Source organism: Notamacropus eugenii, chromosome 2, assembly GCF_028372415.1.
Source record: "Notamacropus eugenii isolate mMacEug1 chromosome 2, mMacEug1.pri_v2, whole genome shotgun sequence".
NCBI classification, from domain to species: Eukaryota; Metazoa; Chordata; class Mammalia; order Diprotodontia; family Macropodidae; genus Notamacropus; species Notamacropus eugenii.
In genome coordinates, this window is record NC_092873.1 from 389,002,837 (window position 1) to 389,026,762 (window position 23,926).

The window sequence follows — 23,926 nt, forward strand, 5'->3', positions numbered from 1 at the left end:
TGAAGAAAAAGCTTTTGACAAAATACAACACCCATTCCTATTAAAAACATTGGAGAGCATAGGAATAAAGGGAACTTTCCATAAAATAATAAGCAGTATCTACCTAAAACCATCAGCAAGCATTATATGTAATGGAGATAAGCTAGATGCATTTCCAATAAGATCAGGGGTGAAACAAGGATGTCCATTATCACCACTATTATTCAATATGGTACTAGAAATATTAGCTATAGCAATTAGATAAGACAAAGAAACTGAAGGAATTAGAAAAGGCAAAGAAGAAACTAAGTTTTCACTCTTAGCAGATGATATGATGATATACTTAGAAAATCCAAGAGATTCAAATAAAAAACTACTTGAAATAATAAACAACTTTGGCAAAGTTGCAGGTTACAAAATAAACTCACATAAATCTTCTGCATTTCTATATATTAGTAATAAAGCCCAACAGCAAGAGACAGAAAGAGAAATCCCATTTAAAGCTAGGGTAGACACTATAAAATATTTGGGAATTTACCTGCCAAAACAAACCCAGGAACTATATGAACACAACCATAAGACACTTTTCACACAAATAAAGTCAGATCTAAGTAAATAGAAAAACATCAGTTGCTCACGGGTAGGCCGAGCCAATATAATAAAAATGACAATTCTATCTAAAGTAATTTACTTATTTAGTGCCATACCAATTAAACTATCAGATAACCATTTTCTAGAACTGGAAAAAATAGTATCAAAATTCATCTGGAAGAAAAAAAGGGTCCAGAATGTCAAGGGGACTAATGAAAAGCTAGGGAAGGTGGCCTAGCGCTACCAGATCTCAAATTGTGTTATAAAGCAGCAATTATCAAAACCACTTGGTACTGGCTAAGAAACAGAAGGATAGACAAGTGGAATATTCTAGGTACTCAAGACACAGTAGACAATGAATACAGCAATCTACTGTTTGATAAACCCAAGGACCCCAGCTTCTGGGATAAGAGCTCACTATTCAACAAAAATTGCTGGGAAAACTGGATAACAGGGTGGTGGAAACTAGGCATAGACAAATTCCTGACACCATGCACAAGAATAAAATCCAAATGGGTACACGATCTAGGTATAAAGATTGATACTATGGACAAATTGGTGGAGCAAGGAATAGTGTATTTATCAGATTTATGGAGAAAGAAGAACTTTTGACTAAAGAAGAGACAGAAAGCATTATGAAGTGCAAGATGGATAATTTTGATTACATTAAACTGAAAAATTTTTGCACAACCAAACCCAATGCAACCAAAATTCAGCAAGTAGAAGACTGGGAAAGAATTTTTACTGCTAATGTTGGTGATAAAGGTCTCATTTCTAGAATATATAGAGAACTGAGTCAAATGTACAAAAATACAAGTCATTCTTCAATTGATAAATGGTTAAAGGATATGAACAAGCAATTTTCAAAGGAAGAAATTAAAGATATGTATAGTCATATGAAAAAATGCTCTAAATCACTTTTGATTAGAGAGATGCAAATCAAAACAACCACATCACACCTATTAGATTGGCAGACATGACAGAACAGGACGATGATAAATGTTGGAAAGGATGTGGAAGAGTTGGAACACTAATACATTGGTGGAGCTGTGAGCTGATCCAACCATTCTGGAGAGCAATTTGGAACTATACCCAAAGGGCTACAAAAATGTGCATACCCTTTGACCCAGCATTAGTGCTTCTAGGACTGTATCCCCAAGAGATCATAAAAATGGGAAAGGGTCCCCACATGTACAAAAATATTTATAGCAGCACTCTTTGTGGTGGCCAAAAACTGGAAATCAAGGGGATGCCCATCAATTGGGGAATGGCTGAATAAATTATGGTATATGAATGTAATGGAATACTATTGTGCTACAAGAAATGATAAACAGGAGGACTTCAGAGAGGCCTGGCAAGACTTATATGATCTGATGCTGAGCAAAAGGAGCAGAACCAGGAGAACTTTGTGCTCAGCAATGACCACAGTGTGCGAGAGTTTTTTCTGGTAGACTTGGAACTTCATTGCAATGCAAGGACTTAAAAAAAAAATTTCCAATGGTCTTCTAAGGCCAAATGCCTTCCACATCCAGAAAAAGAACTATGGAATGCAGAATGTAGCAGATCATTTTTTTGTGGGAGTGTGTGTGTGTGTATTGCTTTTGTTAGATGATTTCTCCTACTCATTTTAATTCTTCAACACAGCATGAGTATAGTGAAAATGTATTTAATAGGAATGTATGTGTAGAACCTATACAAAATTGTATGCTGTCTTGGGCAGGGAAGGTGCAGGTATGGGGGAGGGAGGGGAAAATAATAATCTGTTATATGGTAGTTATTGTAGAACACTGAAAATAAATAAAATTAATTAATTAAAAAAATAAAAATAGCTAAAAAAATAGCTCCTAGTATGTATTAATGTCTTGTATGTATAGTGGGTGCTTGAGGTTCCATGAACTCACTGAAAATTCACTCATTACCCTCCTTCTCTCCCCTGATCCCACTTTGAATGCCCTTGAGTGGCAGTGTGGTAGAGTAGAGAAAGCATAGACTATAGAGTCAGAGGACCTGAGTTCACATATTGCCTCTGGCCCTCACTCTCTGTATGACCAAAATCAAGTTATTATACTTTTAGGCTCTTCAGTTTGCTTATCTGTAAAATGAAGGAACTACACTAGGGGCTTCTTGGGTGACTTTTATCTCTAGATCTAAAATGTATGATCTTTCTAACCATAATATCAATTTATGGACTCTATAGTAGATTGGGGGCAGTAGTGGGGTTATCTAGTGGTTTGGATCCTCTCTAAGATGCTTTTTGAATAGAAGTCTTGTACCTACCCTATGAAGTACCCAAGCTCCGCAGTTATCCTAGAAATGTTCCATCTCTTCAGTGGCTCTAGAGGCTGGAGCTCTAGCCTCAGGCCTGGTCTGGCCTACGTAATCAATTCCAAGTTTGCCAGGTGAAATGAATATAGAGGTTACTTTGTACTCATGCTAGTAAGCTTGTCACTTCATCAGACTGTGCCTTTTCAGTTAGCAATCAAAGGAAACCCCCCAAAATGTCCTCAGAGTCTGGATGACCTGAGATTAAGTCTGACTTATATTGGCTTTGCATCCTGGGCAAGTCAATTAACCTCTCAGTGTCTCCCTCAAGTAACCCTTTAACACTGTCAAGTTACAAAACCATTGTTGATGTGCATTCATTGAGGGGGTTTTGTCAAGGAGACTTTGCTCGTACATACAAATGAATAGCCAGTCTGATCAAAACAAAAAGATAAAAAAAAGATCACAGATCAGAGCTGGAAGGAATCTTAGAGGATATCTAGTCCAACCCCATCCTTTTACAGTTGAGGAAACTGAGACCAGTGGAGGTTAAGTGATTTACAAATATTAAACAATAGTGTTGGCATGTGGACCTAGGGCCTCTAACCGCAAAGTCAGTTCTGTCTCTACTGTACTCTGCTGTCTGTTATCCAGGTGCATTCAGAGCACTGCCTGAAGGTGATCACAGAATCTTCATCAGCCAGAGAAAATGACGTGGGATAGCATATAGTGTAAAATGGGGTCAATATGATGTAGTGGAGAGAATGCTAGAACAGAACCAGATGATGGGAATTCTGGGCAAATCATTTAACTTTTCTAGGCCACAGTTTAATTTATTCAATTCAATAAACATTTATTAAGTGACTTATCCATAAATAGCACACTACCTACTATACTTGGAATATGAATGCCATTCAGAGCCCTTTTTTTATTCCTTTTATGCGATGACCACCTTCAGCTTAAAGTGGCTTTTTGTCTTACTCTAAAGGTGCAAAGTCAAGACTTTGAGTGAGTGAGTGTGTTTGTGTGTGTCTGTGGGGAGTGTCCTTATCCTAACTCCCTCTTGTACTAAGGAGTCAGGTCATCAGAGGGCTGGCTAGCTACAGCTTCCCTTTTGTATTCTAAGGTGCGCTTTAGGGGCAATGAGGTTCTCTCTAACCTTATCATCTTGAGGATAATTGCCAATCACAGTTATTACCTCCTTTATATCATTGACTTACTCAAGGGTTAACATTCCGATATCATTTAACCAATTGACAGCAATTAGCTTTTACAAAGGGGATGGTTACTGAGAAGATAAAGAACAAAAGTAGAAACACATTCCCCTCCCTCCCCTCTACATCACCTTGGTCCATTGGGCAACTAGGTGGTTCAGTGGATAGAGCACCAGTGCACGAGTCAGGAGGACCTCAGTTCAAATCTCACCTCAGACACTTGACCCTCACTAGCTGTGTGACCTTGGGCAAGTCACTTAACCTCAGTTGCCTCATCCTGGGTCATTTCCAGTCATCCTAATGAATATCTGGTCACTGGATTCAGATGGCTCTGGAGGAGAAGTGAGGCTGGTGACCTGCACAGCCCTCCCTCACTCAAAACAAAGTCAAGTGCAAGTCATGTCATTATTTCTCTGATGGAATGGTCGTTGGCAACAAAGGATGAACACACACACACACACACACACACACACACACACACACACACACACACACACACACACACACACACACACCTCTTGGTCCATGGGCTCAAACTTAAATGGTTTACAAAGCATTGAACCCATCAAGTTCACTTGAATGTAGTGGAGCTGATGAAGTATTTCCAGAAAATGGTATCTGGGTCAGATTCACCGTGGGACTAGATCCCACAGATTAACCCTCCCTGAGATCACCTGTTGACAAACTCTGGTATGGATTCTACTTTCTGGACTTCTGGCAGCTTGGACTCTTGGTCTTTTGAAGCTCATAATGTTACAACTGTCTCCAATACTCCTTTACCCAAGAGCAGAAAGGAATCCATACAACAGAGACAGAAGCAATGGAAAGGCCATGCCTGGGTGAAGAAAGGTCCATGGCCCCATCCTACCTGGAGGTCCACAGCATTTCATCTTTCTCACTGGAATACAGCCAGGAAGGAAAAGGAAATCATTTCATCTGATTCAGTTCCAGCTCAGTGACCAACCAAAGAGCCTTTTCTTTATCATGTATTAAGCACATGGGAATCATCCTTAAAGTAATTGCACATACTCTGAACAGCATGTTGAAGATTGTATTACACAGAGCATGACACATATGTTTGTAAGAACTCAGCTTGCACTGACCTATATCTCCTGTTATGATAGAATCCTATTCCATTATAGAATAATAAATCTAGAATCAGAGATCTAGACTTTGAAGGGATCTCAAGGGTCACCTGGTCCACCTCCCTCATTTTACACATAAAGAAGCTGAGACCCAGCAAGATAAAGTGACTTGTAGCTCACATGGGTATGAAGCAGAAGAAGAAGATTCTGAAGCCAACTCCTCTGATATCAAAGTCAGTGTTCTAGTACCATACTGTCTGGAGCTGCAGGAACTTTGGAAAAAGGAGGGAGGACATTGAGAGCAGCTCAGGTGAGAGCGTCTTCTGATCAATGAGGAATCCTTGGCATTGACAATATTCTTCTGAGTGGCAGGTTTCTAAAGCCTTCTGCTCTAGCTCCCAGTCAATGAGGGACAGACTTATTATCAAACCTCCCTATTTATTGTATTTCCAGTTCAATTACAGCCCAAAATTGAAGCCAGGGTTCCTTTCTGCACTTCATTATCTACCATCACACAAGCATGTCTTATTTTAGCTTGAAGCAATAAAGACAGCTTCCAAACACCCTTGAATCACTTCTCAGATGGGGAAGAATAACTCATGATCCAGTCTGGGGCCGAAGACAGCATCGGCAGAGTTTCTGGAATGGCAGGGACCCTGAAGCAGATAGGACGAGAAATAAGAAACGGGACACGTGAGTCTCAGATCAAGCCAATCTGAGAACCGTACTTGAATGACTGGAAGGTGGCAGAGGTTCAGATAACTATTGCTAAGTGTTATACTATAGCATGGGGGAATTGGAGGGTCTAGGAGTTCTGTAAAGGAATTTAGACTTGCATGCCCAATCAACTAATTCCCAGGGGTTGTTTGGCATATTCTATTTCTCCAAGTATTTCTTGGATGGAAAGAGAAGTGTTCTATGCCCAAAGCCTTGACCCTTGGATTTTATTCCTTCATCTCTAACTTCTCATGTGACTCGGGAGTTTTAGTCTTGGTGCTTTTTACTTTCCAATATGTAAAGTGGCCATTAGAATGCCCACTTAAATTACCATGGTGAACTTAGAATTAAGTGGAGAGCTCACCCACTAAGCCAGTTTTCTTCTTAAGTAATTTTTACAAAGAGGCAGGGTATTGGAGTAGATAGAGGACTGGGCCAAAAGTTAGTAGCTGACTTGTGATGCTGTGGACCCTGGGCAGCTCTTTAATGCCCATATACTTGAGGTAACTCTTTCGGGCTTATTTGCTCAGGTATAAAGGGCTGAGATCTGTATTGGTGGAGAGAAGTTCTCTAAGGCTTGGAAAGTCAAAGAACTGAATGACTTTTATGCGCTCACTTTTCTGAAAAAGGAAAAATTCTTGTTAGTATGCATAGGTATATGCTTTGTGTGTACATATATACACATATGTGTATATACATACACACATATAGAGATAGATGTATTGAGCCAATAATTATCTGAGATTACAATTTCTTTTGGTTTCTGGCATACTTGGGTGGTTTAATTTATTAATGAAAAAACATCTAAGAAAGACTTATAAATTAAATAGAATCCTAGGGTTGGATTTATCTGGGGCACTAATTGGTTGTATAATTATGGAGGAGTCATTTAATCTCTTTATGGAAAAGAGTATATATTCTTCTCTTCCCTTCACTAGAGGGTTTTAATGAAGTTTATGTCTGTTGAAACTATTTAGCATTTAGCAAAGGGCCTTAATTGGTACCATGTCAGTGATACTACATCCTGAATGATGAGTGATATTTTTTTTGGTCAGTAGTTGAAGTCTAACTGTGCATAAAATGATGAAAGATTTTCTAAAGCCCCATGACCCTTCCTCCCTACATCCCAGCCCAAACCCAGAGCTTCAACGAGTAGTAAGATGTCTCTGAGGTCCCTTTCAGTTCTCACATTCTATGAATCTATTGACTGATAAAGTTCTTTTCTGAAGCCATGGTGGAACCAGTTTTCAGAATAGAACCTAATTAACCCTGTATGGTTGAGGACAAGATAAAGCGCTTGAGATTAATGGAGTAATAAATGTGCAGGAAAATGTTAGCTCTTTTATAGTCCACAGTATAGAAGCTCCCTGCCCTGGGGAAAGCAATAAAATGAACAGACTCATGCTGTATACTGTTGTTTCCTGCAGGGGAGACAAATGTCCAAGCCAAGGGCAGTTCCTAAGCTGAGCTTCACAGAAATGAGCTGTGCCTAGAGCACAGATGGTGAGAGGAAATGCTGCTCTTTTAATTCAGCAGAAATGGGAGACTGCAAAAGTGGGTAGGGTTTTCATGCTTGGCAAACTGTCACAGGATGATAGATCTAGAAAGGACTTCTGTGGCCTCTTCTAGACCAACCCCTTAATTTTACAGAGGAGGAAACTGAGACCCTTGGATGCTAATTGACATGTCCATGGTAAAATAGGCAGTAAGTATCAGAAATGATATTTGAACTCATACATAGCCTGACTTTGGAGCTAATGCTCTTCATTGTACTGTGCCATGTGCAGAAGGCAATCTTTATTATAGCAGAATAGGCCAGTTTTTGTTAAGTAACGTCTTAAATTTAGATAATTAGCCCACTGAGTTTAATTTTATATTTTGTGCAGCATTTGGCATGCTTGGGTACACAGTAAAGGGGCCAACACTTGCTGACTGCCTCAGGTCTTTTGTGTATTAGAGTCTGAATCAATAAGTCATTGCCCCTGTGCATGGAGTCAATAATGTACATGGGGGTAAGGGGGTCCATAGCAGGACCATAGATGTAGAACCCGAAGGGATCCTAGAGGTCATCTAGTCCATCCCTTCATTTTACAGATGAGGAAACTGAGACCCTGAGAGGTTAAGTGATTTGCCTAAGGTCATTCAAATAGTAAAGCAGAAATGAGATTTGAACTCAGGTCCTGTCAAATAAAGATTCAACACTTTTCCCTCTGTGGATAGGGAAGAGAAGAATTGAATTAGAAAAAAAGTCCATTTCTAGCTATGCCCTAGAAGCAGGGAACACAAGACATTGTCTCCAGATTTCTGTACATGTGGACAATCTTCTGGCTGCTCTTCTACCTGCTTCAGTTGATCGACGTGGACTGAGAAGTAGTAGTAAGAGTGTTGAACTTGAGACTTAGTTTCAGATCCCATCTTTAAAGACTTACTAGCTGTGTGGCCTCTCCTCTCCCCTCCCTTCCTCTTATTTTATTTGCTTTCCTCTTTCTCCCCTACTCCAAATTTACTTACCTTTAGATATATTGTTTCCCCCCAGTAGACTATAAGTTCCTCCAGGGAAGGGACAATTTTCACTTTTATCTCTCTTATCTTTAGTGCCTGGCACATGGTAGGTCCTTGAAAACACTTAGTGAATGGAATTGAAGCCCTTTGTTATACTTAAAAATTCCAGCAATCTATCATTAATTCACTACTGGATTTGCATTTTTTTTTTTTTGGTTGTCAAGCTTGTTTTTAATTCTAGACTACATTTCCATTGTATTAATTTACATAAACTCACATTGCCAGGTACTGAGGTCCTCTATATAAATGTTTGTTGATTGAAAGGGTACCATTATTATAATACATCTTTCATCTCTTTTTTCTTTAGGTTCTCAGACAGCTTCAGCAGGGCCTGGCAAAATGTTACTCTGTAGCTTTTGAGAAAAATGGAACAGTTTTGGATGCCAAAATCACGCCACACACTCTCAATTTTGTTAAGAAATTGGTCAGCACCTTTGGAGTTGGCCTGGAAAACGTGTCTAATGTCTCTACCATGTTTTCCAGCGCTGCCTCTGAGTCTTTGGCTAGAAGAGTGCAAGCAGCAGCTCAGGATCCTGTCTTTCAGAAGTTGAAAGGACAATTCACAACAGGTGATTGTTTTCCACATTCACATTTCTTATTTCCTTTTCATGCTTCTCTTCATTCTTGTGTTTGAAAGTCAAATTTTCTTTTCAGCTCTGGTCTTTTCATCAAGAATGCTTGAAAGTCCTCTATTTCATTGAAAGACCAATTTTTCCCCTGAAGTATTATACTCAGTTTTGCTGGGTAGGTGATTCTTGGTTTTAGTCCTAGTTCCTTTGACTTCTGGAATATCCTATTCCACGCCCTTTGATCCCTAAACGTAGAAGCTGCTAGTTCTTGTGTTATCCTGATTGTATTTCCACAGTACTTGAATTGTTTCATTCTAGCTGCTTGCAATATTTTCTCCTTGACCTGGGAACTCTGGAATTTGGCCACAATGTTCCTAGGAGTTTCTCTTTTTGGATCTCTTTCAGGTGGTGATCTGTGGATTCCTTGAATACTTATTTTGCCCTCTGGTTCTAGAATCTCAGGGCAGTTTTCCTTGATAATTTCATGAAAGATGATGTCTAGGCTCTTTTTTTGATCATGGCTTTCAGGTAGGCCCATAATTTTTAAATTGTCTCTCCTGGATCTATTCTCCAGGTCAGTTATTTTTCCAATGAGATATTTCACGTTATCTTCCATTTTTTCATTCTTTTGGTTTTGTTTTGTGATTTCTTGGTTTCTCATAAAGTCATTGGCCTCCATCTGTTCCATTCTAATTTTGAAAGAACTATTTTCTTCAGTGAGCTTTTGAACCTCCTTTTCCATTTGGCTAATTCTGCTTTTTAAAGCATTTTTCTCCTCATTGGCTTTTTGAACCTCCTTTGCCAATTGAGTTAGCCTATTTTTCAAGGTGTTATTTTCTTCAGCATTTTTTTGGGTCTCCTTTAGCAAGGTGTTGACCTGCTTTTCATGCTTTTCTTTCATCTCTTTCATTTCTCTTCCCAGTTTTTCCTCCACCTCTCTAACTTGATTTTCAAAATTCTTTTTGAGCTCTTCCATGGCCTGAGCCCATTGAATATTTATTTTGGATGTTTGGGATACGGAAGCCTTGACTTCTATGTCTTTCCCTGATGGTAAGCATTGTTCTTCTGAAAGGATGGGAAGAGATATCTGTTCACCAAGAAAGTAACCTTGTGTGGTCTTATTCCCCCCCCCCCCCCCCCCCCCCCCCCCCCCCGCCTTTTCTGGGCATTTTCCCAGCCAGTGACTTGACTTCTGAGTTTCCTCTCCACACCCACCTCGCCTCCAGATCCGCCCAGCTAGTGCTTAGGGGCTGAGATTCAAATGCTGCTTTCCAGCCTCAGGGCTTTTGGAGGGGGCAAGGCTGCTATTCAGTGTGAGATTAAGTTCAGGTGCTCATGTGGGGGCAGGGCAGCCACACAGGGATTAGTTTCCCTCAGGGGGTTTATGTGGAGACCTTCAACAATGGATCCCAGCTCCTGCCTGCTTTGGGAGCCCTTGTCTGCTGCCTCCCAAGGGGGCCTGAGTTAGGGAGACACTCCACTCCCCTCTCGGCAAGCTGAAAAGACCCTCTCACTGACCTTTGGTGCCTGTGGGTGGAGGGACCTGCACAGCCACTGGAGATTCTGTCCCTGAAGCCTTCTGGGATCTGCTCCTCTTGGTGCCTTGAGGCCAAGGCAGGGCTGGGCTCTGCTCCGGGTTCGGTGCTTGACGGACTTTTCGTGTTGGTTTTTCAGGTCTCTCTGGAACAAAAATCTTCTTCACTCTGTTGTTCTGTGGCTTCTGCTGCTCCTGAATATGTTGGGAGTTCTTCTTTACAGGTATTTTATGGGCTGTGGGTTAGGAGCTAGCATATGTGTATCTTTCTACTCCGCCATCTTGGCTCCTCCCCCCTTGTATTTTTTATATTGAAGAATGCCATTTCCTACCATGTGTTAAGTCTTTATGTGTTTAACTGGAAGGACTAATGAATGACCAGGTGCCCTCAGAGTATCCAGAAACCACGGGAAATTAACTGTGTGGCCTTGGTAATACAGATCCCATTACCTGTTTCACAAAGATTTTAGCAACAAAAGCCAAAGGCACAACCATGCTCCTGGCAAGACATAGCATTAGAATTAAAAATAAGCTTTGTTGGACCCTTATAGAGCAGATTACAAGTATTAATTATAATTAACTCTCATTGATCTCTCCTTATAGAGGAGAGACGTGGTCCATATCATCCAAAATATACCATAATCTCCAAATTGTTTATGTTGAGCTTCAGAGTGCATTTATAGCATGACTTTTTTTTTTCTTTTTGAAATTATTTCACTTCTTAAATATGCACTCTTTAGGCTAAGAGAAACTGATTTTAGAAGCAATTTCCTTTCTTAATTATGATTTATTCAGGTTAAGGGAGGAAACTGGTGTAATAGAGAGCTTGTCTCTAACTCAGGTAGACGTGGATTCAAGATACATCCTGGATGTGTGACTCTGGGCATGTCATTTAATTTCTCCAGTGCCCAAGGCAATTCTCTAAGACTAAAAGTTGCTCACATGAATTGGTAAAGAATATTTCCTACACTGAAGAAATCACAGATGCTGTAAAAATAAGTTCAATCTAATACATAAATTAGTTAGCATGCCCTATGTAGGTACTGTAGGTTGGTTGGTTGTTGTCCTTTGTTTTCGAAGAGGACCAAAATGACATCACCATGATAAAGTTAAGTTTCAGTGTCTCTGACTGTGGCTGATCAGACCAATATGAGCTCGGAATATTCTACTACAGAATGGGCACAGATAATCTGTGTGAATATTTGGGGTAGTTACTCCAGATCTGCGTATCCTACTGTACTGTTGGTAATCAATCAACATTTATTAAGCACCTACTGTGTTCCTGAAACTGTGCTAAGTGCTAGAGATACAAAAAGAGGCAATAGAAAGACCCTGGCCTCAAGGACCTTACCGTCTAATGGAGTGGTAGGTGCCAGAGTTGGGAGTAAATAAAAGGAAAAAGGAGCAGGAATTGTGCCCTTTTGAAGGAGGCTGATCAAGATACCTTTTTTTTTCTCTTTGGGGCAGGGGGAACTGATTAAAGGACAATGACAGAATTGTGGTGATGGTGGATGAGGGAGCGGGGAAGATGAACTTCCTTTAACCTGTTGGTTAACCATGGTCCAGCAATATGTAAATGTGAGTTTGGGTGTATGAGGGTGGGTGCCAAGAAATGGCTGCTCTGGGGTTAAAGAGATTTCACAAACGTATAATCTTGAGTCCAGAAAGTGTCAAATAGGGAAGCATATCTGAGATTCACAGTTTGCCTCTGAGAACGTACACAGGAGCTCATCTCCATTTGACATGAGTTAAGTAAAGACACGCAGGGACACACATAGCTGACAGGCTCAAATCTCAGCTGAGCAACCTGGTTGGCAATTAGGATCTCAGACAGCACATGGCATTAATGTCCTGATTTACATATGATGCTAGATAAGGAACCCAAGTACTGCCAAAGGATTAGAGGAAAGCTACTAATTCCACTCCTCTTTGTGCCTCTTCTGAGCAAGAAATTAAGCCCCTTCAAGTGCTGAGCTTTGTAAAGCCTTGTTTCTGCAAGCAGAAGGAACTTAAATATATGGTACCAAATGCCAGGGAAACAACTTGAGTCTGAACAGAGTCATAAATTGGAAACTGTTTTTCAGTGAAGCATGGCTAATTACATCACTCTGGGAAGTTATTGATGTTCCTACAAATCATCCAGATGACTACAATAAAAAGTAGATCGCAGAATTTTCAGAGGTGGCTCCTGATGCCGTGGGTAACAATGCTATAAATTTCTCTCTATGGCTTCTACTGCTTTGACTACTTCCATATTCGTAAATGGAAAGAATTCAGGAAGCGCTGATGGGTGATAAGTAGAGTCTAAAGTAGATCATTGGATATTCCTCCCTAGAAAACCCTCGTGTCACCTCCCCATTGCCTACCACCACCACCACTACCACCACCATCATCATCAATTCCCACCACCATGGCAGAATTTCTATGCTTTTGAGAAGAGGTGCTTGTATGGGGTAATACTTTTAAAGAATTTAAAGGGGTGGGTGGAAAGGATGGTAGATGGTGAAAAAAGATCAGAAGACAGAGGTGTTTTCAGAGGAACAGATTGTGTTCCCAAGTGACTGGTTAAAGAATAGCAGTGGTGACAGTATGGGGATGGAACCTCTACTTCAGCATCTTTATTTTACAGATAAAAAGCTGAGGGCCAGAGATGTTAAGTGACTAGTACAAAATCACATAGGCAGTAGGGATGGGGTAGAATTGGAGCCCAGGCCTTCTGACTACAACCCTGTGATGATTCAGATATCAAGGATCACAGACCATTCTACTTGAAACACACAACAAACTCTCTATGTTCCATAGGTGCCTGGGAAATGCCTGACTGCCTTATGCTTGTTCCTCAGAGCTCCTCTCTTTGATTCACTTTGGGAATCACTGATCTAGGCCATGTTTTTTAGTCTGCTGATAAGTATATAAATCTGAATTTTAAGATAGGCTAAGGGCAGGAAGGTTATATTTTTGCTACTAGAGCCCTGAGAGTAGTTCAGATCTATTGGCTTGATTTTTATTCTTTCCACTTTTTCCTTCTTTTTTTCTCCCTCCTTCCCTAATCCTTGCACCAAAGCTGGCTTACAACTTTCCTCTCTGGGCTGGAGCAGTTGTATCCTAAAAGCAGATGTTCAGCCAGTCATCGATAAAACAAAACAAAACAACCTCCTTCTTCTCTTCCTCGCTTTCTCCCCTCCTCCTCCTCCTTAGTTCCCTGAGCTCCAGCTGGCAAGATGGAAGACTGCTGGAATAAGAATAATAATAAGATGCTTCCTATGTGTAGGTACTATGCTAAGTGCCTAGCAAGTATTATTTTATCTGATCCTTATCACAACCCTAAGAGGTCGATGCTGTTATAATCCCCATTCTGTGGGTGAGAAAACTGAGGCAAACAAAGGTTAAGGTCAGGAAAATGTGTGTATGTGTATTTTGGGTGTGTAAGAGTGGGTGCTGTAGCAATGGTTACTCTTAGGCTAAAGAGATTCCATTTACTAAAGAGACTTGCCCAGGATTATACAACTAAGTGTCTGAGGCTGGATTTGAATTTAGGCCTGGTTCTCTATCTAGTGTATCACCTAGCTGCCTAGAGATGAATTTGAAGTCTGCTTTCATTTAATGGGTTTCTTAACTATTAGCAAGGGAACTAATCTTTTCTAGGGTTTCAAAGAAGTTGGGCCCATAGAACTAATTCTGAGGGATAGCAGTTAGTTCTTCTAGTTGTCTTTGGGCAGTTCTGCTATGGAGATGACTGAAGATCTCGATTGCAATATTGTTGTAACCTGTGGATTCCATTACCTCTGGACCAATAATTGAGTAGTAACCTACTACTCTAATAACTGAGTAGTAGGCATAGCAGCTACTCTTTTTCAAAACACAAATCTATAATGTTTCCTAGGACCAAACTTGCATGGTTTGTTAACAGTATCTGTGTTAAATAAATTGCTATGCTGGCACCCCAGAACACAAAACAACTACATATTCAAGGACCTAAAATGTCATTGTGGACTTAGACCCCTTTCCCAAAACTTCAGCAGATTCCTGCATTGCTAATGAAGGGAGCTTCAATCCTAAAACACCAATCTTTAACTGAAACAAATCCCCTAAAATTTAGCCTGTTGGTTCTATCATCTCCAGATCTTCACAGATTTGGGATCAAATCATTGGGAATTTTCAATGGTAATTTTCCTACCTTGGCTTGTTTGCCCTTTCCCATTTCGGAAAGTGGGAACTAATTACTTAGTTATCTCAGGTCAAATTAATTACCATGCTAACAGATCCAGGTAAGGAGTAACATAGACACAGCAAAACATTTAATTTGCACAAATAATGAATAGTAAAACAGTGATGATGTCAGCACACATGCCCAAAGAAGTTTAATTTTATCCTCTTTCCCTCAGGACAGTTTGGGATATAGAATTCTTCGAAATACTTGGGCTTTGTTAGAGCCAGGTATAGGAAATATCCCCCTGTAGCCTGAGTTCAAACTAGGGAACTTCCATGTGAACAGTTTTGGCACCTTGCTTGGGAAAAGCTCCTGTCAATATCTACTGTCTAATCTTTGTTGCTTTCCTGCCCCCTCCCTCCCTGCCATGAAGCTGTCGATTTCCAGCTTGGCCTCAGGCAGTGTTTGTCCTTCTCAGCAACACTTGTCATCTCCATAGCAGAGACTAGTCACTGCCAGGCCTTCAAAATAGGTCAGCCTGGCATGTCTCCCTTCATGATTATGATCCCTGACAAATAAGCCCATTATTTCCACATCTTCTTGGTGGGTAAAAAACCTCATCCCCAGACATTTCACTGAGATGAGAGAAGGGTCAGAACTAGTCTTCCTTAGTCACTTTGAGTAAAAAAAAACAACACACTTCTCTGTGCTCCCCAAATGCAAAATGGACCTCCCTCACTGATAAAAGGAGGGACAGGGAGCTGTCCACAGAGCACCCAAGGAGCTACCAGCTACATTCTCCTCCTAGTTAAATTATTACAGATACATAATCCCTGTACAATTATATAGCACTATAGCACATACCATCCACATTAGAGTGCATATAGTAAACTAAATACTTAGGATGTGTGCCAAGATATAGCACATCACATATCAGTGTTGTTTATTAGAGACCAAATATATAGGTCAAGTGCAGGTATGGAGTTCATATGATCATATTTGGGTTTTATTAAAAGTATATTTTATACAAACTCCAACAATGGTTTACTATATCCAGGAATTCTTTGTTCATTAGTCTAGGGGCGTCATATGTAAACATGGTCAATCCATCAGTCAATAAAAATTTATTAAGTGCTTACTATGTGCTAGTACAATTCTAAGTCCTAGGAATACAAAATAAGACAAAAAACATGGTGTCTGCCTTCAGAGAGCTCACATTCCAATAGAGAAGACAACATGTAAATAATTATGTGCACACAAGATATGTACAGTGTAAATGAGAGGTAATCTCAAAGGAAAGACCCTGGGGTAGGTGGGGTGGAAGGTAGAATTTGACCTGTCTCAAAGGTGGCCAGGGAAGCCAAGGGGTGTGTGTGTGTGTGTGTGTGTGTGTGTGTGTGTGTGTGTGTGTGTGTGTGTGTGTGTGTGTGTGTGTGTGTGTGTGTGTGTGTGTGTGTGTGTGTGTGTGTGTGTGTGTGTGTGTGTGTGTGTGTGTGTGTGTGTGTGTGTGTGTGTGTGTGTGTGTGTGATGGGCTTCTTTAGTACTTTGGTGAAGCCTATGGACATCTCAGAATAATATGTACAAAATAAAATACATAAGATTACAAAGGAAATCAATTCTATTGAAATAAAGGTATCAAAATATTTTAAAAAACAACCTCTTAGAGAGAAAACATAGGAAGACTTGTATGAATTGATGCAAAGTTTAGATTGAGAAGAACCAGGAGGTCATTGTGCACAGTAACAGCCATGTTGTAATGATGATCAACGATGAAAGACTTGGCTATACTCTAATCAATACGATCAATACAATACAACTCCACAGGACTCATGTTGAAGAAAATGCTATCCACCTGCAGAAAGAGTACTGATGAATTCTGAATGCAAATTGAAGTATAATTTTCTCACTTTATTTTTTTTTTACTTTTTTTGAGATTTGGATAATATGGAAATATATTTTGCATGATTTCACATGAATAATTGACATATTGTTTGGTTTCTCAGTGGGTAAGAGAGACATGGGACCTGGGAGGAAAAGAATCTGGACCTCACAATTTAAAAAGAAAAGAATGTTAAAAATAAACAATGCATAGAAATAGAAAAAAACTCACCTTCATGGAAGGAGGATTTTGGATCCAGCCTTTCCCCAGGTTTCCTCAGGTTAGATTAGTCTTGGCAGGCCTCTCTAAAGTCTAAAAGAATATAATGTATACTTTCCCCTTCATCCAATTTTTGACCTGCACCCTCCCCACATAGATTATTTGGCACCAATTTCCTGTGTGCAAAGAGGCTGGTACGTTATTGTAGCCCACTTTATTTCCCATTGCACTTGCCCCCTAATTTACCAGTGGGTCTGACTAAACCCCTATATACAGCTGGTTGTTACCCATTCATACCTGAAATACAACCCAAGTAACATATTCTCAGAACATACCACCACTGACAGCCCACTTCAAAGCCTCTTGGCAACTCCAGCTTGTTGACAGGTTAATTGACAGTCAGTTCTATTCTGGCAAATAAAACAACCTTCTGGCCACCATTGCTGTGAGCATAAAACTTCTCCCAAGGCTTCTCATGTGTCACATGAAGGACTTGTCCAGATCTATAAAAGCAACAGGAATGAATGTGTGAGGCAGTGAGGTGGTACAGTGCACAGAGTGCTTGACTTTGAGTTAGGGATGTCTGAGTTCAAATCCTGCTTCAGACACTTAGTGGCTGTCTGAGCAAACCTCTTAACCTCTCTCAGTCTCAGTCACCTCATCTGTAAAATGGGGATAATGATACCACCTTCCAGGGCTGTTCAAATGAAGTGAGGTTCCATGAAATCACGTATGTAAAGCTCTTTGTGAATGTCAGAATGCTATGCCACGTAAATATTATTTATGATAAATGCTATTTTTGTCATCTCTATTGATATATTATAATTTTATTGTTGCATTATTATTACATAACATCAATACACACCATATTATAGATTGTTATATATTATACACAACATACTATAATATTTAATAATTTATGCTATTACATATTTTTAGTATTATGGCTAATAAATAATCAAATCCCTTAGAGCTCTGCTCTAAACAGCTCCAGTGTCCCTCAAGCCAAATTATTCTTTTTTTCTCTCTGAGAAGAGACTACACAAAGGTCAGCCCATGCTCGGAGGAGCCACCACTTACCTTGGGCATGGACGGACATATAGGCTCACTCCACTGTGCATCTACTGCTTTGCCTTCTTTCATCTCCATGAAACTAGGTGCACTCCCCCACTTCCCTCCAGGTTCAGCTCATCTTCTCCAATCTAATCACAATTCTACTAACTCAAGCTTTGACTTACACCACCTCCCTCAGCCTCTTCTCCTCTCTGATTGGAGGGCTGGAGTACCAAACCAAACTGCTCCCAGTGCCCTCCTTTATAGAGGTCTCTGCTCTCCATCTGTTGCCCTGCCTGGTTTGTTTTTTTTTTTTTTTCTAACACCATGGAATAAGATACTCTTTTTTGTGTGTGGTATCTTTTGTGTGTTGCAGCCTGAGAGCAAAGATTGTCTTTCTTTTTATTAATTGTATCCCCAGTGCTTAGCACAGTGCTTTGCACATAATAGGAGCTTAATAAATGTTTATTGGATTGGATTAGAAAGGAAGCTGAGAAATTTTTTACTGAGAAGGTTGGGAGAATAATAGTAATAGGTAGCATTTATATAACGCTTAAAAGCATGCAAAGGACTTTACAAATATTGATCTTCACAACAACGCTGTGAGGTAGGGGTTATCATTATTCCCATTTTATGGATAGGGAAACCGAGGCTGCAGGAAGTTAAGTGATTTGCCTAGGGTCACACAGTAAGTATCTGAAACCTGATTTTAACTCAGATCTTCCTGCTTCCAGGACTAGTGCTCTATCCACTTAGCCACCTAACTGTCATTAAGACAAGCTCTGCTACTTTTTATCTTCTGCCAAGGCTTTGGACTCAGAGTAAAAGGTGCTGTTGGGGAAAAGCGGGGGTGATGGGGTGGTGGGGGTAGCGGGGAGAGAGAGGGGGGCGCTCTTTATACAAGACTATCCTGGGAGAACTTTAGAAGACATAGAGCCTCATCCACAAAGCAGTGGAGGTGAAAAGCACATTTTCAGAAATACGACCCAGGGTTCTTCTCCCCCAGAGCCTGGTAGGACAGCTGCATCTCATCTCTAAAATAACATCTCTTGCTGTCTTGGTTTTCTTCCATGAGAATGGCCTCTGGTTGTTGGGTGGAGGAAGCTTGGACATTGTTCTTTATAGATAGATAAAGCATTTATAAAGCCCTTGTGATGTGTCAGGTGCTGTGCTAAGTGCTAGAGATACAGGAGGAAGAGAGCCCATAAAGGGGACTGGAAAAGAGAAGAGAGAAGAAGGTATCCATGGAAGTAGGAAGTGAAGAGGAGGGGTTGGTTACTGGTTTGGAGGTGAAATGAGTTAAGCTGGGGGTGAACATGGCTGAGGCCTCTCATGAAATGATTTTGTTCTGTAGATGAGGCTGATTCCTATGATTCCAGAGGTTATGGAAGGGCTATCATAGATTTCAGGAGTTTGGGAATGACCGATGTTACAAGAGGGCTTTGAGGAGATGGAATATATGACATTCTGCCTTTATCTAAAATAAGTATAGGCTGACCTTTGGGCCTCTGCTTCAATGCCTGAATACCCAGCCCTTTTGTTGTAGTTCAGTCCTGTTGAGCAGGGTTTTTAATGAAGAAAAATGTCCTCTTAAAACATGACCTTTGTGGGGAATATGGAAACTGTGTTGGCAGGGCTTCTCTGCCCCAAGAGTGTCTGAGGAAACTTTTTGTGTGTGAGAACTTCGAGTTCTCTCTTGGAAAAGCACTATTCATTCTTCTTTGGTTTTGCTTCAACCATGTATCTTCCCTTAGCCAAACTAATCTTACTATTCTGTTTTCTTTGGCACTCCATACCAAGCTCCTCTCTTCTGTTATACACTGCACTTAAACCCATCCTTAATTTGCTTTGAAGCCCTGGAAAATCATGCTAGACCTTGGCCCTTCTTTTCAACTGCTACCTGGCTCTGGGGGTTAATGCTTTCTCCTTCCTCATAATATCTTGTATTTGCTTGTAGTGCCCTGTTGCCTGTAGAGATCCAATATCTACTAAAAGTCACAGCCTAGAGACGTCCATTTTCCTATAGAAGCTCTTTTCCTTATTGGTCACAACAAATTGTGTTGCATTAAAATATCTAAGGCAAAAATGACATTTACTGACAATAGAATTCAAGATATAGAATAAGAAATTAAAGTAAGCAGCAGGTATTCCATCACCTATTTCTCCAAATTGTCTTTAGTTCCTGGAAATTGAAGCTGTCCACTTGTCTTCACTCCCTCCAATTCCTTATTAGCATAATACTACAAAGTACAGAATAGAAAGGGTATTGATACCATATCCAACAGTTGAAATCTCAATGCCTAGGATTATATTGTTTCTTGGCATGGTTATAGTAAAGTCCCAGGATACCGCAGCGTTGGAAGTGTTAGAAACCTCCACCATTGTGACCCTGTGAAGTTTCACTGTGCCAAAGGTGCTACAGCTTCAATGTGGGAAAGTGCTGGCACCAGCATACCCTGGGACAAGGTACATTAGAGAGGACCTGCCCTAGCTCTAATGAGAATGAGATGAAGTCCAAGGAATATCCCTGACTCCACATCCATATTTCTCTTCCTTTTTTTCCATCTTGGTCTCCTCCTGTAGCCCCAGGTTTGGTGCAAGTGGCCTTCTCACCTCTTGTCTTTCTCATGAGACCAACATCCAGCCTCTCTTTGGTAGGCAGCAAACACCTCAATTCACCTAGAGCACACATTGCCTGGCTGATAGAGTGCCTGGATCCAAGTGAATAAGACCTCTGGACAAATGGAGACCATGCCAGAAATGTTTATTACTGACAAAGGCTGGTTCTGCTGAGTAAATGTTGAACTATCCAGTATAAAGTAAGCTCCTGGAGGGCTCCTTGAGTACCTTTAGGACCTTGCCCAAGGCAGGTTTGTTAAGTTAAACTGAACTGTGGGAAGTGGAGAAAGTCAAACTGAAATATCTATAACAGGGATTCTTAACCCTTTGTGTATCATGGACCCCTTTGGGAGACTGATAAAACCGATGGCCCCATTCTCAGAATTATGCCCTAAATGCAGAAAATAAAATGTGTAGGATCACAAAGGAAACCAGATTTATTGAAATATAGTAACCAAAATACGTTTTTTTAATTTAAGAAGACAAGTACATAGAATGCTGATCTAGAGACACTGTCTGGGAAAACAAAATAATTGTCTTTTCTATGGAATGTTTCCCACAAGAAATGTAGCTCAGGAGTGTGATATAATGGAATGAGTAGCTTTAGAGTTAGAGAAGTGGAAATTTGTTCCTGAATTTGCTCTGAGTTCGAATCTTGACTCTGCCATTCACTAGTTTTATCAAATCTCTGGGACTCAGTTTCTTCATCTGCAAAATGAAGGGGTTGGGTTATATGACCTCCAATGTACTTCCCAGCTCTAAATCTATGATCTTAGGACCCAGGTTTAATTCTTATCCCTTACTTTTTGTGAGACTTTGGGTAAGTCACTTCTCTGGACCTCAGTTTTTTCATCTGTAAAACTGACGGCATTGGACTTTGTGATGGCTAAGGTCCCTTCCAGTTCTAAATTTGTGATGAAAATTTGATATGTGCATATTTGGGTGGGGCTGGTTTTGCAGTCTAGAAAACTAAGATATCCTTTGACTCAAAGTTAATTTTTTTAAGCCTAATATTTCACTGGTTCCTGAATCTGAGGTGTAAATGGTTTGCTATCTAGACTTAGTTCAAGCAAGCAGGCAATTCCCTGACTTGGGCTTCACTATCTATGTGGATGAACTAGGGATAATGCTGATGGTTATCTTTCCAAGATAGTCAGGGGGATATGGAGAAGATTAAAGTCTGTAAAGTACTTAGGGTAAGGCAGTGCAGTACTTACAGTAGGGCTTTTAGGTTAATTAAAACAGAATCCACCAAAGCTTGAACAATCATAAACTGAAAGTAATCTCAGAAGCTGGAGGTAATGGAGAACGTAACTACTGGGTTTGATTAGAGCTCAGCTGAGTTGCACATTAAGGGAACAAAATGCTTTCTTTGCCATAGAATGTCAACCCTGAAATGATCATGTGACAACTGTCTCAACCAATGAAATACCAGGTTGAAAGCATTACATCACTGGGGCAAACTCTGGTTGGCCAATTGTCCTCTAGGAGCCAACCTAGAGTAGCTAGCATATGTGAAAACTGCGTTTTTATGGTGGCAGGTAGGATACACAATACAATGTGACAAAGAAATGATGCTTAAGCATCTTCCAACATCTGCATTTTTGAGGTCACAAAGTAGAATTCGGCCGACATACAAGTCTATTTTGGGGGGAGGGGGTTAAAAATTTTATAAATGAAAAGGGTAGAACATAATTTGCTCTACAACCACTTTTTTTCTGTTGGGAAGGCCAGATATTGAATACTTGCTAAGATCATTTCTTCAGCTGGAATTTTCCACAGATGACTGCCCCTACCTTTTTTTGGTATTCCTTTAGACTGCACAGTCCAATTGTTCCATCCAGTGCCATCCAATCTAATGGCTAGATTGCTTGCCAAATTACTCTCGGTTATATATACATTTACCTTAGGAGAGACTTGGGGATCCAGTACTTTACACTTGAAATGTTTCTTCTGTTTCCCTCCCCCTCCTCTCTGCTCCATCTTGCTCCCTCCCATCCTCTTCTTTGTTCATTCTTCTCCCTTTTCTTCTTCCCTTCCCTTTCCTTTTCCCTTCTTTTTTGTCTCCCTTGTCTCCAACTGCCTCTCCCACCCCCCATTCTCTCCCTGCCTCCATATGTAGAGATAAACCTGGCTTTGCTCTAATAAGATCATGCAAGTTTTCTTCATCCAATGGAGATTGACTAGAAAGGATAAGAGGGCTGCAGAAGCAAGAAAAAGATCTAAGAGGAAGAGAGATTTATAGAATCCTAGTCCTGGTTTCATTGGCTCATAGAGTAGAAGTTTAGAGGTGGAAGGGATATCAGTGAACATTTGCACTGCTGCTTGTCAACCCAAGTTATGCTACAGACTGCTTAGAGTATCTGAATTGTTGGGGAATACCCATTTAGTCCAGTCTTCTTATTTAAAAGATGAAGAAACTGTACCTTAGAGAGATTGACTAACTTGTCTAAGGGCTAGTTAGTGGCAAAGAGGAGACTTGGTGGCCTAAGGGGTCAGTGGAAGGAAGGAAATACGTATTTATATAGCTCCTACTATGTGTCAGGCAATTTCCTAAGTGCTTTACAAAAATAATCTCACTTGATTCTCACAAGCCTGGGAGCTGGGTAGTGTTATTATAACCAATTTACAGTTGAGGAAACTGAGGCAAAGAGAAGTTAACTGACTTGCCCAGGATCACATAGCTAATAGGTAGCTGAGGCTATATTTGAACTCAGGACTTCCTGCCTCCAAGCGCAGCACTGTGCCATCTGTCAGTGGGTTTAAAAAAAAAAAACCCTTAGATTATAGATCCTATTTCACTCTCCTACCTTCACTTCAAGGAGGTTTTCCTTCAGTGGGGAAAACTTCAGCGTTGACTAGATATAAGATATTGTCAGATTAGGAAGGAATTTGAAAGCAGTCAGAGTTTTGACTTGAAATAAAGACTCAACCATTTAATCACGTAGGAAAGTATGATTCTTATCCATTAACTAAAATGTCATCTCTTTCAAAAGAGCTTTCTAGATTCCTTCATGTTAGGGCTCCCTTCCTCATCATTTTATATTTATATAAGTAGGCATTTGCTAGATGCTTGTTAATTGAGTAATTGATGCATAAGCCAAGGTTCAATAGGCTTATTCATTATGCCAAAAATCTGCATGTAGTTAAAATATTCATCTCAGCCTCTGGCCCACTTACAAAATTTCCTAGCTCAATTGAACTAGAAGAGGCCTTAACTTTTTCAAGCAATATTCAGTAGAACAAAATAATAGTTTAGTGACAGAATTTGGACCATCCCCAAGAGTAATGGAATAAGATATGCATTTTTGTTGGTTTCAGTATTTTCTGTGTAGCTTTTATGTCAGAGGTCCTCACTTAAATTTAAGGCACATGATAACCTTAAAGGTTATCTAGTACAGAGATGTCAAAGTTGCAACCTACAAAACTCCCAGTGCTGCCAAACCAGATTGAAGTGTAATTGCAAATGATTACAAAATTTTAAAAAATACA